Genomic DNA, 20229 nt, shown 5'->3' with positions numbered 1-20229 from the left:
AAAATTCACAAAAATAATTTGATTTTGTATGGTCCATTACATTGTTCGCTGAGCTGGAAAACTGCTGGGCAAAAATATATATTTTTGAAAAGCATGGGCAGTAGTCAGTTAGCTTGGGTGCATTTGATAATAATTTGTCCACATTTATAACATTGATTTCATAGGATTTATTCTGTAAAGTCTGTCATTCAAACTCTACACCTTTTTCAGTCCAGTTCATGCAGTACACCAGACTTATATATAGTATGTTTTGATGTTTTCTGGAATGTGCTGTTCTCAAACTATCCAAACATGTTGAAGTGCAGAAGACCGTGACTATAAATTCTGCACGAATTTATGCACAAAAGAATTACCATCAAACATCCACTTATGGCTGCCTGTATGAAATACAGTAGATCTGGGTTGAGTGGTATTGCAGTGAGCATTTGCCGTCGGCCTCTTGTGAGTGTGGGATTAGTACTAACAACAGGCTAACAATGAGCCATGTGAGAGTGATTTAGCTGCACACCAACTCGCACATGTTTGTGTCTGTTTTGTAATCTGCATTTTAAAAGACGCACAAAAAAGGAACTAGACAGTGTTGCGCACACCACATGCCAGTCACTCGCTGCTTTCTCCTTTTTTCGGCCTCGGCAGGCCTTTTGGGCTGTTGTGGTATCCATCTGGGGGGGGGGGGAATCCCCCATAACTGCAACCAGGCTATTGATGGTAAAATGGGTGGCAGATTAGACAAAAGGAGGACAAAAAAGAGAGGAAGCGACATATAGCTCTTTGATGGCGATGTGGACGACAGTCTCTGCGTGTGGCATGTATATTGTTTGTCTGTCAGTGTGTGTATATGAAGCTGTGTGTGTGTCTGCATCAGTGTGGTGAATGTGACTATATTGTATATATGTGTCTTTGCACGGCTTGTTGTCTGTCATTCCGCCCGTGAGCAACCACAGTTTATATACACAAAGCTGAGCAGGGGTGGTACTGTATGTGTGTGTCTGTTAGTGCTGGTGGGGAAGCAGGGGTGTTAGCAGTCATTGGGTTTCAGCGGTTAACCCCTAAACTTTTTATTTTTCAGAGGAGTTAGAGATCAGTGGGGGGCATTTGAGCATTGGCGCTGGTGTGTGGGCACGTTCTTTATGGGCCAGGAACAACCGGGAGGGAAGGAAGTGAAGGGAAAATGAGAGTGGGAGGAGAACATATGAGGAAGTAACTGCCACCAGCCCCCCAATACCCAACATGTACCCCCTTCCCTCTAACCCCCTCCCAAAAAACACCCTCATACCACCACCGGAGGGAGAAGAGGAGGCTGCTGGACCACAGACCACCCAGAGAGATGGAGACAGACATCTATACAGACCTAAAGACAGACAGACGTGAAGATGTAAGATGGCCAGACAGGCAGAGTAAGACGGAATCTGAAGAATGAGAGCAAACACAAAGATTAAGAATGAACAAAAAAAAAAAGGTGAGACAGAATTAAAGAACAAAAAAAAGAAGGAAGAAAGACTTAGATGCAGACAGTGAGAAATCAGCGAGCATCAATTCTTATCACAAATAGCTCTCTCTGCAAGACCTTCATGTTTACTTTCTTTCTGGACAGGTTCCATACACAATTAGGTCACTAAGAAGATTTTCAGGTCTTTCTAAACCAGACATTAACAGATGATGGTGATTAGCAGTGGAATCACTAGTATTTTATACACATGTATTTTGGAAAAAAAAAAAAAAAAAAAAAAAAGAAGAAGAGAAAAAGAATTATTGTCCAACCTTCAGCTTCAAATGGCAGAGCAGGGTTAAAAAGTGAGTTAGCGCTGAGAGGGGGAGATTCAGTAAATAGACATTTAGTCTTCCACAGACTTTGCAGGAAGGCTTCAATAATTCGGTTGTACATGCAAAAAGGACCAGAAATAGTTCAGGAAATCTAAAAAGAGAGAGCTTAAGCATGTTAAGTGGTTGTAAATGCCACATATTCTCTAAGTGCTCAAAAGGTTTATGGGCTTGGTGGGCAATTATGATTAACTGGTGATCACCAGTGTTTCATTGCAGTGCAATGCTGTGAAAGAAATAACAATACATTTGACATTAAGGTGCAGGCTCACAGCATCTAGCTAAAGTAATGCAGTTCTTGACTTGAAGTGGTCAAAGAGTGGCCCTCATTAATGAGAGAATACATTTCCTTACATGATAACGCTCCTTAGTCAAGCTGGTGTTTTTAGTTGTTTTCCCTCAGGGGAAAAAGACTCTCTGCCTGACTACTCCAGATTGTCCCTCACATGCAAATACAACTCTGTTCAATGTTATACATGGGTCTTAAATAAGTCTAAAAAGATAGCTTGGAGAAAAATTGCATGAAGAAATAATAAAAGAAAAAAAATCATAAAAGGAACACTGTAAAAAAGAGAGACAAAGAAACACCAGAAAGAAATTAGATGCACACACTGACTCCGACTCTCTGGATGGGGGATCAGTGCTGTGACTTTGTTTCCATGCTCTGTAGGTCCCAGGAGGAATAACAAAATCTGTATTGTTGTCCTTTATTTCAAACATGTTCAGGAACAATAGATGACTGTCTGTCCTCCAGGCCTGTTTTCATTCTCTGCTCATTCTGGACCAAAGCTGCGCTTCAGAAAGGAGACAGACCTTCATAACAGAGGAACAGACAAGAACAGGATCAGATTTAGCCTTCTGTATATTTCACATTATACCTGTCAGGCATTAAAGGCCTACCCATCCTCTTCCACTTTTTGCACGAGTGTAAAGAACAAGGACAGATGACTTCACAATGACATTTTGTCTAAGAAATTTACATAGGACTCAATAACACACTAAACAATTCACACCTGTGACTATCTGAGTGTTCATATCAGGGTAAATTATTTTGCAACATTGTATCTTAAGGTCACTATACAAAACTCTGGATTCTCTGCATACGGATGTCTCTACACTGTATGTATATCTGGTTGTATGTGGGTAGATGACAGAGTTCTACGTTAACCACATCAGTGTTCCCTCTGCAGTGTGCATGTGTGGTTTCCTCCTCTTCACCGCCACCTACTCCACTCTGCCTCTTCCCTCATGTGTTTTCTCTCTTTCCCCAATGTTGTTAACATCGTTAGAACTCTTTTTTAGCATTTAGAGGGTTGACTGAAATCAGACCATGCCATGATGCTGCCACCACCGTGGTCTGCTGTAGGGATGGTAATGTCTGGGTGATGAGCAGTGCTTGGCATTCTGATTTTGACTCAGCTGAGCATTTTACTCATGTTCTGAGAATCTTTTAGCAAACTTCAAGATGCCTTTCGTACTCGTTTTACTATGCAATGGCTTCCATCAAGCTACTCTACCCATGCGGAGGCTTCAAATAATGATAAAAAGCATTTACTAAACAAATGTTGCAGTTTACAAAAAATAAAGAAAAAGTAAGCATGACCTTACTTACCATATCACCTTTTTTTTTGGTAGCGTCAAAGTGTAACATTTTGATCCTGACATGTATTGTTAATGTGATTAATTTATGTACACAGATATCTCCCTTTCTAAATGTGAAAGGCAGTGCAGTTTGCCACAGAAAAACGTAAACGATCCAAATGTAATTGAATGTGTATAGGAGCCTTTACAACATACTGAATCATATGTACAGCCCATAAGAGAATAGATTCTAGCAAATAAAGACAAAGATTAGGAAAGACTCAAATGAAGACAGAGACCGGTGGTTGCAATGTTTACAGTCCGTGGTCTGTCTGAAAATCTATTAATTTCTCAAGGGAAAATTAGGAAAAGTGGGAACTTTGCAAATGAGTCACATAACAGAAAAAAAAATGTAAAGTGTTCAATCAACTCTGTCGTGTTACATTGTTACCAGACAGAAAAGTCAACATCATCTGGAAAGAAATCATATTTTTAGGCCACAATAACAAGTCATGGAAAATACTTTCCAACCTTCATCTCCATTCTGCAAACACCTTCTTCTCCTCGCTTTCTTCTCACTCTTCTCTGCCTGACAGAAATGCAGAAATTCTTTTTTGGGGGCAGGGGAAAGGAGGAAGGAGTGAGAGAGGAAGAGGAGAGCTGGAAATTCCCTCTGTGGATCCAGGTCGGTTACTTCCACATGTCCGGCAGTCTGGCTGCCTGACTCACACTGCTATCGTACAGCTGAGACACAAGTCAGGTGATGCACGTGCTCAGTGATATATATGCAAGTAGACAAGCTATATGTGAGATATGTGCATTTACTGGAAATGGTATAATGCAACACATGAAGCAGTACCCACAATTGTAGGTTTATGCAGAATTATCTAGAATTTTCAAGTGCATGGTTCTGGCATATAATATTACACATTTGTTAACCTACTCTGATCTGTGATCCCTAAGATGCGAACTTCTATTATTCTGTGGAAGTTGTAGCTAAAATAGTTTCTGTACCACATGGAAAAAATATTTGTCCCATATTATTTATCCCCTATAGAAGGACAGTCCAGGTGCTTATGCAAGCACTGGACATGAACTATTGCACTCCCTTCTTGCTTCAGTCTTTAAGACTTCTACAGCTAAAGTCCAAATTTCACTTTTATATGAAGTGTAAAAATCTGCTCGTGTGATATTGTTTGTTAACATTTGCTCAATTTACAATCTCCATTACTAATTGGGCTCTTAAACCAGATCCAATTCAGTAGTGATTATTGTCCTTGCTTGGAAAATTTTACGATATGTTACTAAGTGATAGACAGCCTCCTCCAGACATCTGAACTGTATCTGTGACTGTGGATGTATATAATTTATTTAGCATTAACAGACTGAGCAAAACATCTGGTAGAACAGATCAGCAGTGGTTTTCAGTTCTTGTAAATTTGCTTTATTCTCTCGAAAGAGCTCGTTTAAAAAGCAGTCAATTGCACACACTCATGGTATGTGTGCAGACTTGCTTTGTATGTGTGTGTGTGTGTGTGTGAGAGAGAGAGAGAGAGTTCCTGTGTATAGATCAGGTTCTGGATCTGTTTGTGTGCGTGTGCGTGTGTGTGTGTGCGCACAGACACATGTTTGTGGTTCTTCTGTGTGTGTGGGCTTCACCCTGCTGTAAGTGATTGTTGCACATGATCTATCACAGCAACTTCAACCTCGCCCCTCTCTCTCTCTCTGTCTCTCTCTCTCTTTCTTTCTCTAGGGGTGCGCTTGTTTTATGTCATCTTAGTCTTTAAGTCCTTTATTTGAGTCCGTTCAACAATTTCAAATATACATGTAGAGTCTGTCCTGAGAGGCAATGTGGCGACAGAGGGTTTGGTTGTCAGTTGTGGTACCAAACAGACATAATGAATAGGGACGGACACAGGCAATTCCTGTGATCCAAATCGACGGAGAGTATGTGTGTTTATCTCACAGAGCAGAGATAGATACGTGTTATTATTTTAACCTGAATTTGCAACTATTCATTACTACAGCTCCTGTTTGAATTAGCAATTTATTTTTTAACAATTTATTTATTTATTTCTGTCTTACTGTTATTATTATTATTATTATTATTTAATAAAGCATCCACACATTAGGAATAAGATTACATGTACCCTCTGACCCTTATGGTGGATTTTGCTCCAAAGAAATAACGATTAGCGATAGTTTCACCATATGTGCAACTTCTCAAATACATTAATTCACATAATTTGCTCATTGTGTTGATAGAAAACATAATTACATTTTCTTCAGAACATATTTGCTGTTGCAGTTTAGTTGGATAAAAAACTTTTTCATAATTTATCTGATGAATAAAAGAAAGTACACACAGTAACAACTATTCTTATGATTTTAAATTTGAATAGACATTTTTTTAACGTTCTTTCAGACTTATAACTACCTACACAGTGGGCAGCATGGGTGTGTGTGTGTATGTGTCTGTGTGTTAGCCTGTCTTTGCCTGCCTGTCTTTCTGTCTGTCTGTGTCTGTTTTTTTTTCTTGTAACGGCAACACACCTACTCAGGGTGTGTTAATGTGTGTTGTACTTTGTTGGCCCTTGCTCATTCCAATTTCTGTCTGAAGGCTAGGTTCATCAGTGTGTGTGCGTGGAGGCTGGAGAGCAGGTTATTAGTGCCGAAATCCCTCTTGCTTTCGATTGTGTCTGTCTCTTCATGACTCACCGTTCACCATTGTACCTGGCTAATACCTGTTGCATTAAATGTGATTAGTTCTCATTGTTGCTATGGTTGGGCAACAGTCGGCGGTTTTGATAGGGAAAGGAGACGCAGTGTGCCAGACAGACGGCCGTGGTGCTGTGGTTACAGTAAAATGTGATTTTAAACCCCGTCTGACTCCCGTTTTAGTGTTTCTCAATAGGACTGCAAACACAATCCACTGCAAAAACATGATGTTGATGTTGATGCTGGTGTCATCATGACAGGGTAAGAAATCAATTTTAATTTTGGTATTGATGAAGTTTTGACAAAAGAAACAGGTTTAGCTCGTCCTGAAAAGAGTTTTTAATTTGATCTTTTATAGATAGAAATCCACATCACAAAACTCACAATAAAACTATGTCACTATCGACGGTTGCCCAAAATACTATAGCATCTTAGTTTTACGAAATCTGACTCTTCACTGCAGTCTTCTGGCCTCAGAGCAGACAGACGAGTCAAGATGTTTTGACAGAAATAGTTTTTTTAATTGTATGCACTTGAAATGGCTTTATGTCTGTGATGATGCAATGCAGTGGTGTGATCACAATTCAGATGTACCAGTTCGCGTCTTTATTTTGTGGGCGGCACCAGTCAACGTAGTGTGTAAAGGTAGAGAGGTGTGAATATTGAGTATTGTATACAGAGTGACTGAGAAATTCTACCTGCACCCTGACCCAGTGACAATTTGGGACTTCTCCTGTCAGCCATTTTTATTGTACTGCCATTTGTTAGAGCTAAATGGGTTTAGATTAATATAAAATGGACACAGGCATGGAGATCTTCAGTAAAATGTATACCAAAGAAGTAAGATGCAAGAAGTTTTTTTTTTTTTTTTTTGTATTTTTCCTCTGTCTTCCCTTATGCAACTTGAGACCACAGTGTAAACACTAGCCCTTTGTGGTGGTCTCCGTGGTGACTTTTGGGTGATCAAAATGTGGGAGTTTCCCATGTTATTCTGATTTATGTCACAAGTAAACTTTGCCTGGAGTTGACGGACAGGATTTTAGCACCATATCTTTCAGAAGAACTGAAAGGATTACTGGCGTTCAGATAAAACTCTGGGATGAAGATTAGCAGCGCCGCATGAGTTGCTCAGAGGTTTGTTTGTGTTCTCAGATGGATGCTGTTTAGTATCTTGTAGCAACACACCGGATTTCATTGGGTGATTCATTAAGGGGGAATCTACCTGAGATAAACTTCTGAGGAAAAGCCACAGCATGGTTTGTACATCCAAAAGATTAAGCCAGTCTTAATGCACCCTCCACACCCAAACACAGAAAACACAGAGCAACGCTCAACTCAACAACTCTGGATTGTGTAGGGGTATTTTTCTGTGAATATATGTGTGTATATGGGTAAATATAATATGCCAGTCACATAACGTCTGTGCATCGCTGTCCATCCTGGAAAACAGGTAGCAATGGTGTGTTGGTTTTATCTGATTCATATCATGAATAGGAAATTTGTGTCTCTAATAGTCAGCTGTACAGATGATCCTCAAGAGTTCTTGAGGCAAATTAGATATTTATGATACTGCTCTACATCAGTGAAATACGACTTGACCAGAGCAGCTTATTTTTGGGCTTAAGATTTTAAAACTAGTTGACATCTGATAAACATTCTTCATTATTTGAACAAGACACCGACAGATAACACTAAATGCAAATAGTAACATAGACTAAATCCTTTCAAAGTTTCCAGTAACAGTTTTCTGGTTGCATATGGCTTAAACAACCATCACCAACAAAGTACGTTAGCCTGTTTACAGCAAAATGAATCCACTTACTGTACCACTCTCTGATTCTTAAGCGGATTGTGATAATTGCAGGTGTCAGAGAAGCATGTCAAAACATTGGCAGCTCTTCTCTAATCTTGACTGTATGTAGGGTTTGGACATTTATTTGCTTTTTGATACACATTTGCACAAGGCGTAACCTGCGTCAGTTTGGAGAGCGGTTTGTGCGCGCCATGAGAAATTAATTTGGCCGTGTCTGCAATACGACGTGTAATTACACAACAAATCCTCATTTTCAACTGGCAAAAGATCAGCACCGTTTCAGAAGGTGAGTGGAAGCTTGTTATGGTCTCAGTTCTCTCAGTACAACGGAGGCAAGTATGTAAACAACTACAATAACAACACGCTTGGTTATCTCGGAAAGCCTGTGGTGAAAAAGCAACGATATCTCTGGCTTCCAAGGAAATGTTTGGAGAGACTTTTGCGCAACAGTGAATGTGAAACAATGAGGGCGGAGCTGTGTCCCATACCATGCGGAAATATTGCCCTTGTCTAAGACTAAATCCTTTCAAGTATCTCTTACAAACGTTTATGAGAGATGATCAGTTTTCGTTTCTTGTTGATCAGTTTTCGTTTCTTGTTAATATGATAAGATAAAACTTAAAAAATCATCTGCAAATGGAGCTTGCTCAGTTCTCATGATGAGCTTACATGTGAATCTTTGTGTTACACTTTGTGCATTTTCCCCACAAATGAATTAATATTTATAAAAGCATTTTTTTATGCTGTGTGTGTGAGCACAAAATGCATTTGAACCTGGCTCAGATTCAGCTCTCTTTAGGCAGCAGTATCATTTTGTACTTACGAGTGATTCATTTCATCCATGTACTATATTTTCAGTGTACATTTTCCACCACTGCTTTTCTGTCCTATTCATCGACATATCTGAATGACGGTGCTGCAGGCAAAAGACAGAGGAGTAAACAGATGATTAAAATCTGAACCTTTTACGTATTTTGCTGACGCTTTATTCGTGTGAGCCTGACGTAGTTTCATTCACTAGGAAAACTATGAGATATGTTGAACAACAAGAGATACCTATACAAGTGACCTTAAGTTCAACCTTTTCATTTGTATTTCTTACTTAACATATCGTTATTATATTTCTACCAAACCATCTACTATCCTCCTCATTTATATGTTTCTTACTTTTCATTCATACCATACTTCCTTTTCCTTGTTTTTTTTATTTTTTATTCAGCCAGCGCCACCACACTCCCGACCCCCCGATCACCTTCCTTCTCTCTCTCCGTCTGTGTTATGTCTTCCTGGTTCGTCCTTTCATCCGTCAGGGGATGAAGAGGAGAAATAGGACAAAGGCCCGTTTGAAGTTGGCGTCTGTCCCAAAGTCAGTGGGCACACCTGGAGGCCAAATTGGTGGTGTTGTCCTGTGGTGGCACAAGCACACACACAGAAAGTCCCCTAGTCATTTTCTCACAGACACACGCACGCGCACGTTCACCCACCCTCTCTCACACACACATTCACACACTCTCTCTCTCTCTCTCTCTCTCTCACTCGTATGCACTCCCCCAGACATTTCCATTCTCACATCAAAGCCCCATGACTATAGGGCTCAGAAGGACTAAATACCGTTTACCTTCAACTCTACTGACTGATCGGCTTCCTCTGCACACACACACTAACGGAAACACATGCGGGCGCACGCATTCGCACACAAAGTAAAACTTGACGACGTTTTTCCAGATATCAAAAACAAGTGCATCTTGTGTTTGTGTGTCTGTGTTTACACTTGTCTCCGTGTCACTTCACACATATGTACATTTCACTTCAGGGTGTCCAGTTCCTCTGGTTGGAGTCAGAGGTCAGCGTATGGATGTCACCATTACCATTATACCATGACTCCCCTGACAGTGCTCAGCTTACCTGTGTTTACACTTGGGTGCATGTGATCCTCCACTTCACAAACAACAAGACAGAGTAATGTACTCTGACTGCCGCTGTGCTCTTTTAACTGAATTTGCGACAAAATCTGACTTCAACCAGTAACAATGGCAGCGATCTGGTTCCTAAACAAAATAAGCAAAATATAGCAAATTATACACACCTTTACTCTGACTCCCAATCACTGATTGAATAGATATTGAATTTTCACTTGTAGGCTTCAGTGGCATGGAGGATTTAACACCTCCACACCACACGCCAAGTGTCTATCTAATAATCTGTAATCTCTATCTGTAAATAACAAACCATGGAGAGGCAGCCTCCTTTATTATTAGACAATAGTATGGAACAACATGCTCACACATGCACCTTTCAAAAAATATCTTAAAACTATTTTTTTTGTGATATCATTAAAGTGTTTTGAATGACTAATAGTTGCCAGTTATTAGTATTATTATTATCCTGCCAATTTATATAAAATTAGATTTCCAATGTGTCATGCAGTCCAGATCTGGGTTTGACAACGACCAGTTTCCAGCCCACGTTTAAACAAATAAACAACTGACAGTTGTGAGGTGTCTTTCCGTTACATTGGTTTCCTTTCTGTAAGTTTCCTTTAACTTACGCACAAGTTTTTTGTTATGTACGTGCTTGCATACAGTACTTTATGTAGGTGAAGTAGATATTTCATATAAAAAAATAAAATTTAAAAATGTATTTAAAATTTGAAAAAAAACTGGATGCAGGGCTAACAATGTTCTTTCAGAACTGCAGGATTATAGTTTAAATCATAATAAGCTGTTTTATGCGATACTGACCACAGTCATCGTGACAATTCTGAATCAAAATTTTCATCCATAGCAAAGAAGACTGATGATTGCAGCATAGACACTAAAATAGGCTGCTGTGCCAAAGTCAGTGTTAAATTGTAAATGTGCGTTTTGTTCAGTGTCATCTGAAGTCATTAAATTCACAACTTCCGCCTCCGTTACATGGCTCACATCCACTCTTTGGACAGACAGACTTATAATACGAAACATAAAGATTATTTAAAATTGAAAAAGAAAGTGTTTTAGGAGTTCTCATTTTTTGCTATAAGACACTTAAACGTCTGGCATGATCTCCGATTAGTTTCCACATGTAATGACTTCAGTTGTTGTTGCTTGTGCTCAATAGAAACCACAGTCAGTCTGTGAATATCCAGACAGTAAAGTCCTGTCTGCCCTCTGTGTAGAGTGAGATCCTCTTACGGTTCATGCTACATCTTATGTGTCACTTCCCTTTTGTACAGCGAACCTGAAATGTGTCAACATGTCAGTCAATAAGGTCACATGGCATGGACTCGATGAACCTGCAGATAGTGAGGGTTACGGATTGGATGCAGGAAAATAAATAAGATGTTGTGCTACATCAAGTGCACTGCAGGAGTGAGAATAATGTCACGTTCATGATCCCAGTGAGATGAGGCACGTTCAGCCGACAGTAGTTCTCAGTTGCTCAACTGACAACTATCACCAGTGGCTCTCACAGCGTATCACCACAGCATCACAGGTTCACATCTCACTCATCACGTCTGTCACCAGTCTTCCAAGGACTGAACAAAGTTTTAAAAATAAACAAGCATAAGCAGAAGTTTAGAATATAATTGGTTTTTGGTCATTTCTTATATTATGCTATTCTTTTTTCAGCAAACCAAGTACGATCAACAGACCAATACTAATTACCTGATCCCAAACTATTATTTTTTTCTTTTTTTTTTTTTTTTTTTATTGATACTGAAAAACAACCAAAATACTTACAGGACAAGGACAAAACAGTGCAGAACATTGAACAAGATAAACTGTGCTAGTTGTGTGCGTGTTGTGTTGTGTGAGTGAGTGGAAAATATATATATATAAAAAAAATAATAATAATTAAAAAATATAATTAAAAAAAGAGATAAAGAAAATCAAATAAATAAATACGTAAATAAAAAACAAAAAATTGCAATACCAGTAAACAAAGAGGGGAGACGATGCCAAGAAATCATTGCTACCTGTTACATTATATTTTGCTTAATTACAATAACATAAATAATATTTTCAGTGATAAGAATTATAGATGGTTTATAGCAGTGTAAAAGGATAGTTTTGGTTTTTTTTTCCAAAAGAAATAAAACATAACTGACAGAACCTTTACCTATTGAGACAGTTTTGTTTAAAGAAGGAGGAGAATATGAAAAAATAAAATAAAAAAATAAATCAATAAATAAAAAAAAAACATGTAACAGAAATAACAACAAACGGCTCAGTCATTCATATGTGGGGTGCTGGCGGGGTTTTTGGGAACATCCAGGACACTACAGACACCTAAGCACATATTTTTGAGTTGTGACCAGTATGTATCCTTTTGCTTGTTTGCTTCTTAAGCTAGATCATGCTGCGAACATGTTACACCTGACTCAGGTTGGTGGGAGGTATGTCCTGTGCTGATTGTTTCTGATTTTTTTAAAAATTTTCTATCATGATTGCATTTCATTCATTTTACATTCATTCATCTTCTGTAACCGCTTGTTCCTGTTAAGGGTCGCAGGGTCTGCTGGAGCCTATCCCAGCTGTCAACGGGCGAGAGGCGGGGTACACCCTGGAACCATGCAGACACAGGGAGAACATGCAAACTCCACACAGAAAGGCCCAGTCGGCCCATGGATTCAAACCCAGGACCTCATCAGTGCTAACCACCTCTCCACTGTGCCGCCCATTTCATTTTGGCAAATTAACTGAATGAAAAAATCTTTCCACAAACCCCACAGAAGTACCACAATGATGGAATCAGTGCATTACAGTAACAAATGTTAAGTCATGTAACGAACTGGGCCCAACAAATTAAGCCGTGACCCAACAGTTTGAGCAGCAGTGCTTTCCCAAGGTTATGTTAGCTCTCTATTACATTAATAGTTACTTTCAGACCTATTAAGTTTTGACATGACTACTTATCACTTTGGTCTGTTTTTTATTGGTTATCTCTTCAATAAGATTAACTTTCTATCCTTAAATTCACTCATTTTGAGAGGGTAGGAACACTAGTTGGACATCATTGCGTATGAAGCTGCCTATAACGTTATGAAGGATTTGTGGCATACAGATTATCTTAATGGACAATTATTTAAATTAGCAGCCTATAAGCAAAATGCTTCTTAAGAATCAGGTTGCTAAAATAACAAAAAGAAGAAGAATCAGAAAACCAGTTCATGATTCTGCTGATTTCCACTCACCAGTAGCAAACGTCAACAACTCTAAAAGAGCAACAAATGCATCTAGTCCCAGGCGGTTCATCACTTCATCATCTGCATAGGGTGCTGGGAACAATTGCGCTCCTTGCAGCCCAGTTTTGTGCATGCTGGTGTTGTGAGTTTTTGCAGCGTGTTTCTGTTTTCTGTTGTGCAGTGAGTATTTGCAATGCACCTGTTGTCAAATGGATGAAAACCTTGTCTTTTGTCTATTTGCATGTGCTTTATCAAGTTACAGTACTGTGAACTCTCTTGGCCACTGTACCAAACTGCCTTCAGGCGCTGCAGGTGGCTGCTCACTGCTCCAAATTTACTCATCCTTCTTTGTGTGTACAAATCAAATTTCTGATTGTTATTTCTGATTGTTATTTTCTGATTGTTATTTTCTGATTGTTATTTACTCCTCATGCTGATTTCTGAACCGCTTTTAAACATTTATGTATGGTTATGGTTTTCTGCATTAGCCTACAAACCGTTCCTTATCTACCTATCAGAGGATGGCTGCACTAAGAATCATGAAAAAAATAAATAAAATACGGTGAGGACTCCCATTCAGGCTTCAGTCTGATAAAACATTTGTTTCTAAACTAATGCAGCTTAGTTTAGATTTAATTAGAAAATCTAAAACATGTATGCGAGAATATAAAATCATTTCATACTCAGACTTCCAGGATTTCGAAGAGGGAGTGTTGCATCACATGAGAGGCAACTAGTAAGTATATATTTTGCGAGTCACATGTTGAGGTTTTGGGTCAAATGTCAGGTTGTGAATTCCCAACAGTGTCATGAGACAATTCTCTATGACCTTACACGGGATGTTTGTGTCTGTTGGTATTTTCTTCTCACATGCACACACACACACAGACACAGACACACACACACATACAAACTCAAAGCAGACAGCGCTGTAGGAAATGGCTGGCTGACTGCCTTTTATTTTGTAAACACGTTGATGTTCACACAGCCAATCAGAGGGCAGGGCTGTCACACACAGATGTACAGACTTGCCTTCGTGTGCTTTCCATCACTCAGACACACACAGGTAGGCATACACATATTATGCACGTTTAAAAATGTATACTGTATGTATGTCTACAAACCAATGCACCTCTCTCTCTCCTTCTTTCTCTTTTTTCATGCACACAAACACACATTCAAAACAGTTAGTCACCATTTGTTCCCAGAAATCACACCCAATCACAAAGAACTGACAGCCGAGGCCCTCAGGACACACAACACACACTTGTACTAACTGTACCTAACCAACAGACAAACCTGTTCTCTTGGTATAATTAGTTTTAAATATATCTGCCCTAAGAGTTTGCCGCTAATCATCATATTTTCCCCCTTTTTCCATCAGTGGGCACCGTAGTACTCATTTGGTTTGACTGAAAGGAAAGGAATAATCACAGACAGTGAGAGATGGTAGCATTTCTAGTCATTGCCAGTAATGGAAAGGATTATTTTATCACCTGCTGAGATTTCTTCATCTCTTTCGAAAGGTATACAGCTCTGGGCGTCAAAACATCCCAACCTTTTTTCTTGGATCCCACACACACCACACCCCCAAAACGGTACAACGCAATCCTGTTCCCGGATGTTCCAGACACAGGTTCACTCCCTCGTTTGACTTCAGCTCAAAAACAGTCAAGTCTCCAGTTGTGATGTGTTGTTCGTGGCAAAGTTATACAACGGGATGACCTCTTTTTTTGAATAAATAAATACAATCTTCTGGCTGAGGTGGAGATCCCTGGTCTTGGAATAATTTCTTGTATTTCGCCAAGAATCAAATGCATCCACAACAGTAGTCTTGCATTCTTTTTTAGTACATGATCTTACGTAAAATATGATGTGTTACTGACTCTTACATTCTGCATTTATATGCCTCTGTTTTACTGATGTATCCAATTAGGTTTTCTTTACTTTGTAAATATACATATCTTGCTTACTTTAAGTTTACTTTGACATACGTTCATCTGTCATTATGCTTATTAGAGGGAGAAGGCCAGATTTGTTATAGATATAGAGATATTTAGTGTTATTCAAATTCATTAATATCACATAAACTGTTATTGTTTCAACAGTATTTCAGAATGAATAAATTACAGCAATCGATTATCAGATGTTTGTTAATGATGGAAATCATTAACCCGGATGACTGAGAAACTTCACAAGCCAATGAAAATAAGTTATATATAAGAGTTTTAATAATAATACCAGTAAAACCTTTGTACCCTGTGAACCCATGTGCATGCTTTTGCATGTGTGGTCCAGTACACTGGTGACTCATTTAACCTCATATGGAATCTCATGTAAGTGGTTTCACCTTGTTGGATGATAACATCATCATGACATAGTCTACAGGTTCCTTTCTTTTCTGTTCTACAGCAAGATTTTCATAAATATCTGCTATTCATTAGATCAGGACCTTAGTTCTTTTCACATATATATTTTTTAAAAGGTTGAAAGTGTATGTGAAGGCTCTCAGTCCTCCAGGTCATGGTATATCCAAGAAAGTTCAAAAAAGGCAACTGGACTTGTAGAGTTTTTTGAGAAGACGTTTCACCACTCATCCGAGTAGCTTCTTCAGGACTGGTGGGAACCTTTTAAACCTCAGACTTCCCACCACCTACAACTGAAGAAGCTACTCAGATGAGTAGTGAAACGTCTTCTCAAAATACTCTACAAGTCCAGTTGCCTTTTTTGAACTTTGTTTTGGATAAAGGTTGAAAGCTAACACTTATTTTCAGAAAATCTAGGCCAGCAGAAACACTGGAAGTCATCTCAATGCACACCCACTCAATGTCTCTGTCTGAGACTGAATAGCTCCAACTGGGCTCAATTACAGTTTTAGTTTTAGTCAATTTAGCAGATACATGTAGACAGGAAAAAACAACAAACACTTGTTGGGGATTACGGTAATCAATCTGAGTCCATCACAGAGTCAAAGAAAAGTGTTGTGCTATCAATCTCTTTTCCATGTACTCTCTCTGGTGCCTGCCTTCCAACAGGCTTATGTTAGGTAAGACCTGTCTTCTCACTGTTGAGCAAACAATCAACACCCAATAATTACCTGTGACTGTGACAGTAAGATTCCACTATTAATGCTTCCCAATTTCTAATACTAAATTTTGAGAATCATTACCTGTAGTTTAATCACTGGTGTGTATATCCATGTGTGATTGTACCTTACTTAACTTGCCGTGCTGTGTGTCACAGCAATGAGTTATTTCCATCTCTGCCGTGTTGTGTGTCAGCATGTGTCCTTGGTGGGAGATGAGTTGCAAGAAAAGGGGGGGATTTCAGCCCAATCCTCATCGAGACTGGCAACTCTTAAATCACTCAACACTTTTGGCCCCGGGGTCACGGCAAAATCAGGGCAGGCAGATTAGAAGAAAACCAACTCTCTCTATCTGTCTCTCTTTATCAGTGTCTGGTTACACACCGAGGGAAAGGTGAGGGAGAGATGGATTGGAAATTAGACGGATAGAAAAGTAGGGAGGGGATGAGGAAATGAAGAAAAAATAAATAAAAAGGAAGACACAGAAAGGAGGATGAGATGCGGAGGAAGGGAAGGGAAGGTAGCTGGAGGATGAAAGGGAGAAAGGAACAAGCAGGAAAGAGGCTGGGTGAAAATATGACAGAGGAAAGAGATGAATGAACAGGAAAAGGACGGCGGAAGGAATGAAAAGGAGGTGTTCAGAAATATTGGAAGACTGATTACAGAAGAGAGGGAAGGTCACACTCTATTGCACACACTGACGTCTTATTATGCACCGATCATCCCTCTTTCTCTCAATTTTTCCCATTTCATTCAAAACCTTTTAATGCCATTTTCCGAAGCCACCCTTTTATTTGCATTGATAAATATACATTACCTGGATAAAGAGATTCTAAATGTTTGATAAAATGGGCTCCTCTTACATCTGTTGTGCCAGTGATTCATGTAATCTGTGTCAACAAAAAATAGGTCAAGACAAGTCATGCTGCTAATTGGTTTCCAGTTTGTTTCCGATGGATTCATATTTTTCTCAAGAAAAGTGGAGGATTTACAGCTGGCTGATATCTGATCACAACACATGCCTGTCTGCCCACGCATGTGGTCAGACCGGTTCAAATGCATTCTGAACACTTTCGTCAGGCTTAGTGATTTCTCTGCTTTTTTTGCTAATCCTTCCAGTAAGTGATGTGCTCTTATTGTGATCTATTGACCCGTCCTATGTATTATCATGTGTTTGTGGAATAAGCGTGTACAGAAGATGAATGAATGAATGGGTCATCAACATCACAAAAATGTATTCTCCAGACACCACGCGACAGGATTTGTTTCTCCATCTCGGGCAGTGACCAAAAAAACACCAAAAAAACAAAAACAAAAAACTAATCAGCTGGTTAAACTCCAAGCATGCCTTAAAGACATAAAGGCTTGGATGACCTGTAACTCCCTACTCTTAAACTCATACAGTCGTTGTATTCGGTCCTAAGCATCTCAGAGATTCATTATCTAATCACGTGGTTTCTTTGGATGGCATTACCTTGGCCTCCAGTACTACTGTGAAAATCACTGGTGTTATATTTGATGAGAATATGTCCTTTAATTTGCACATAAAGCAAGTGACCAGGATTGCCTTCTTTCACCTGCGTAATATCGTCAAAATTAGAAACATCCTGTCTCAGAGTGATGCTGAAAAACTAGTTCATGCATTTGTGTCTTCCAGGCTGATTACTGTAATTCTTTACTGTCTGGCTGTCCAAATAGCTCTTTAAAAAGCCTTCAGTTGATTCAAAATGCAAGTCAGTCATTGCTAGATGACGTAAAATACATCTGTTGTGACACTGCACATAGGTGACGTTTGGATGAATTTTGAAACAGACATTATGCTTTGCTGTGCACTGATGAGAATTGCAAGAGTATTGTTGTACACTATACTTTATGTTCTTGTTTGGAATTACTCTAACTGGCTTTAGCTGGTGGAACATGTAGCAGCAAAAGAGACTGATCATTTTTATTAGGGTTGAACATCAGATATAGTATATCATGCTGCCAGAAAGACAAAATAAATAAATAAATAAAGAGACCTGCACGTTCTATTTGATCTGATCTATAGTGTGTTTTCTTTATTTCCAGTTCTGCTGTTGGTGGCCTGTTTACATCTTGGCTCCAAGTGTCTCCAGGTGTGGCTATCAGCGAAAGCTCTATTGATGCCAGTAGTACTCTTAAAATCAGCTGTCAGACTGACTGACTCACCTGCTACATGTCTGGCTATTAATGACTCACACACACTCATGCAGGGATGTACAGTGTACACTTTGCTTCACCCACGCACAGGGAAATTATTCGCTAATTGCTGCATGCTGAAGGAAACACACGCAGACACACAAATACATAGGCCGAGGGCATTCCCGTGTGTGGGTGACTCAGCGTCTGCGAGCGACAGACACAGACTCAGGAATGTAAACAGCAGCGACTGCTGGTTCAAATCCCTGCAGAAAGCACCAGGACACGGTGTGGCTCTGTGGCTTTCACCCTGCGTGCACACGACTGATACCAGCTGCTGTTTACAGTTTACTCTTTATTTACCCTTGAATGCTTTTGTCCATCGTCTTCCACTTTGACAACACCCAACTGCACATTTTTCTCTAGCTAGGATCAGAGACATTCAGTTGAGAAATCAAACTTGGCTCACAAACAAGCAAACCATCATGTTGTGAAGACGATGCGCTCTATTTCTGGGATTCTATAATTTCCGAGTGGCTTTCTTGGAAGGTTGCTAGAAACAACCATGGTACATACTTTTGGAAAACAGACGGAGCTCATATGAAGAGCCTACACCTATTTTTTTATTATTTAAGAGGATGCAGGAGTGCTCAGCAGCTGACTCACATGACTGGATTTCACTAAACACGGAACTTCAGTCAACAGTGTAGCGTCCCTTCTGATACCTACAATATATTTTATCACAAAGAAAACACAACATAAAAGATACTCATATATTAACCACAGCTGAGAATGAAAAAAACTGTCTCATAGAGAAGATGGAAATTTACCTAAAAACATGTGCTATTCAAGAAAATGTTTCGTGATGTTTACAGGAGAAAGTAGACTTCCCAGAGAGTATTCATGTATTTTTCATTACAAGGATACAGTTGCCGATTTTCTAATAACAAAACTGTTTTCTGGCCTAACACACTAAACCTGAGCTGCTGGCTCAAAAGTTGTTTTTGACTAAATGAAGGATCCAGATTTGTGTTCAGCCAAGAGCACATCAGCATAATCAGTCATCATTTGATTAATAATAATAATAACAAGATAATAATATGTTGAATAATGGCTAAATATCCAAGCTTTGAGAAGACAAAAGAAGAAGAAATCAGATCATCAGCGCATAGTAAAGACAGCAGTTCTCTTCCATAAAGAGTATCACATTTGTGTGATATTATACATACAGTATATATACTAACAAGTATGCTACTTTACCGGTATTTGCAATCTAATGTACAAAATCACCATATTTATTTGTAGAGCATTCGTAACGCTTTCTTAAAAAACACCCACATTGTGAGTTCATCCCTTTCTGGGAGGTTGATCAAAACTGTAATACGATTATTTGATTAGTCTCCGTAAATGACTTGCAGGCTTTTCTTTTCTGAGATTTGGCCTCTTGAGCAACATACAGGCTGGAACAGTTTCTGGGAGGAGGCCTGACAGAATGCTCTCCAGACAGTACTCAATGAAGGAAATGGTTATACTCTTTCTGTTTTTGGTCAAATATTAGTTTCATGCAGCATTTTACACAGTATATAGCAACTTACATTAGGCTTTCCACACGTACACTGATTTTGACCGAGCTGACCTTAACAAGAAGCAGCAGTGGAAGCAGCAACAGGCTCCCCAGCATAATACTAGCAGTAGCTGTATTTATAGAAGTAAGAGTAATGTGTAGTGCTACTGAACAGTCGTATCAACAGTAGTTGTCGTGCAGCGGGGACTGTGCGACATCTAAGTTGATTGTTTTTTTGTTTTTTTTTCAATTTCCTGTGTGCATGCTAAAACACCTGTGTGTGTTCCCACTCATTCATCCACTTGTTCATTCCCATCAGTGCT

Source organism: Chelon labrosus, assembly GCF_963514085.1.
Source record: "Chelon labrosus genome assembly, chromosome: 12".
Classification (NCBI taxonomy): Eukaryota; Metazoa; Chordata; class Actinopteri; order Mugiliformes; family Mugilidae; genus Chelon; species Chelon labrosus.
This window is presented reverse-complemented; position numbering follows the sequence as displayed.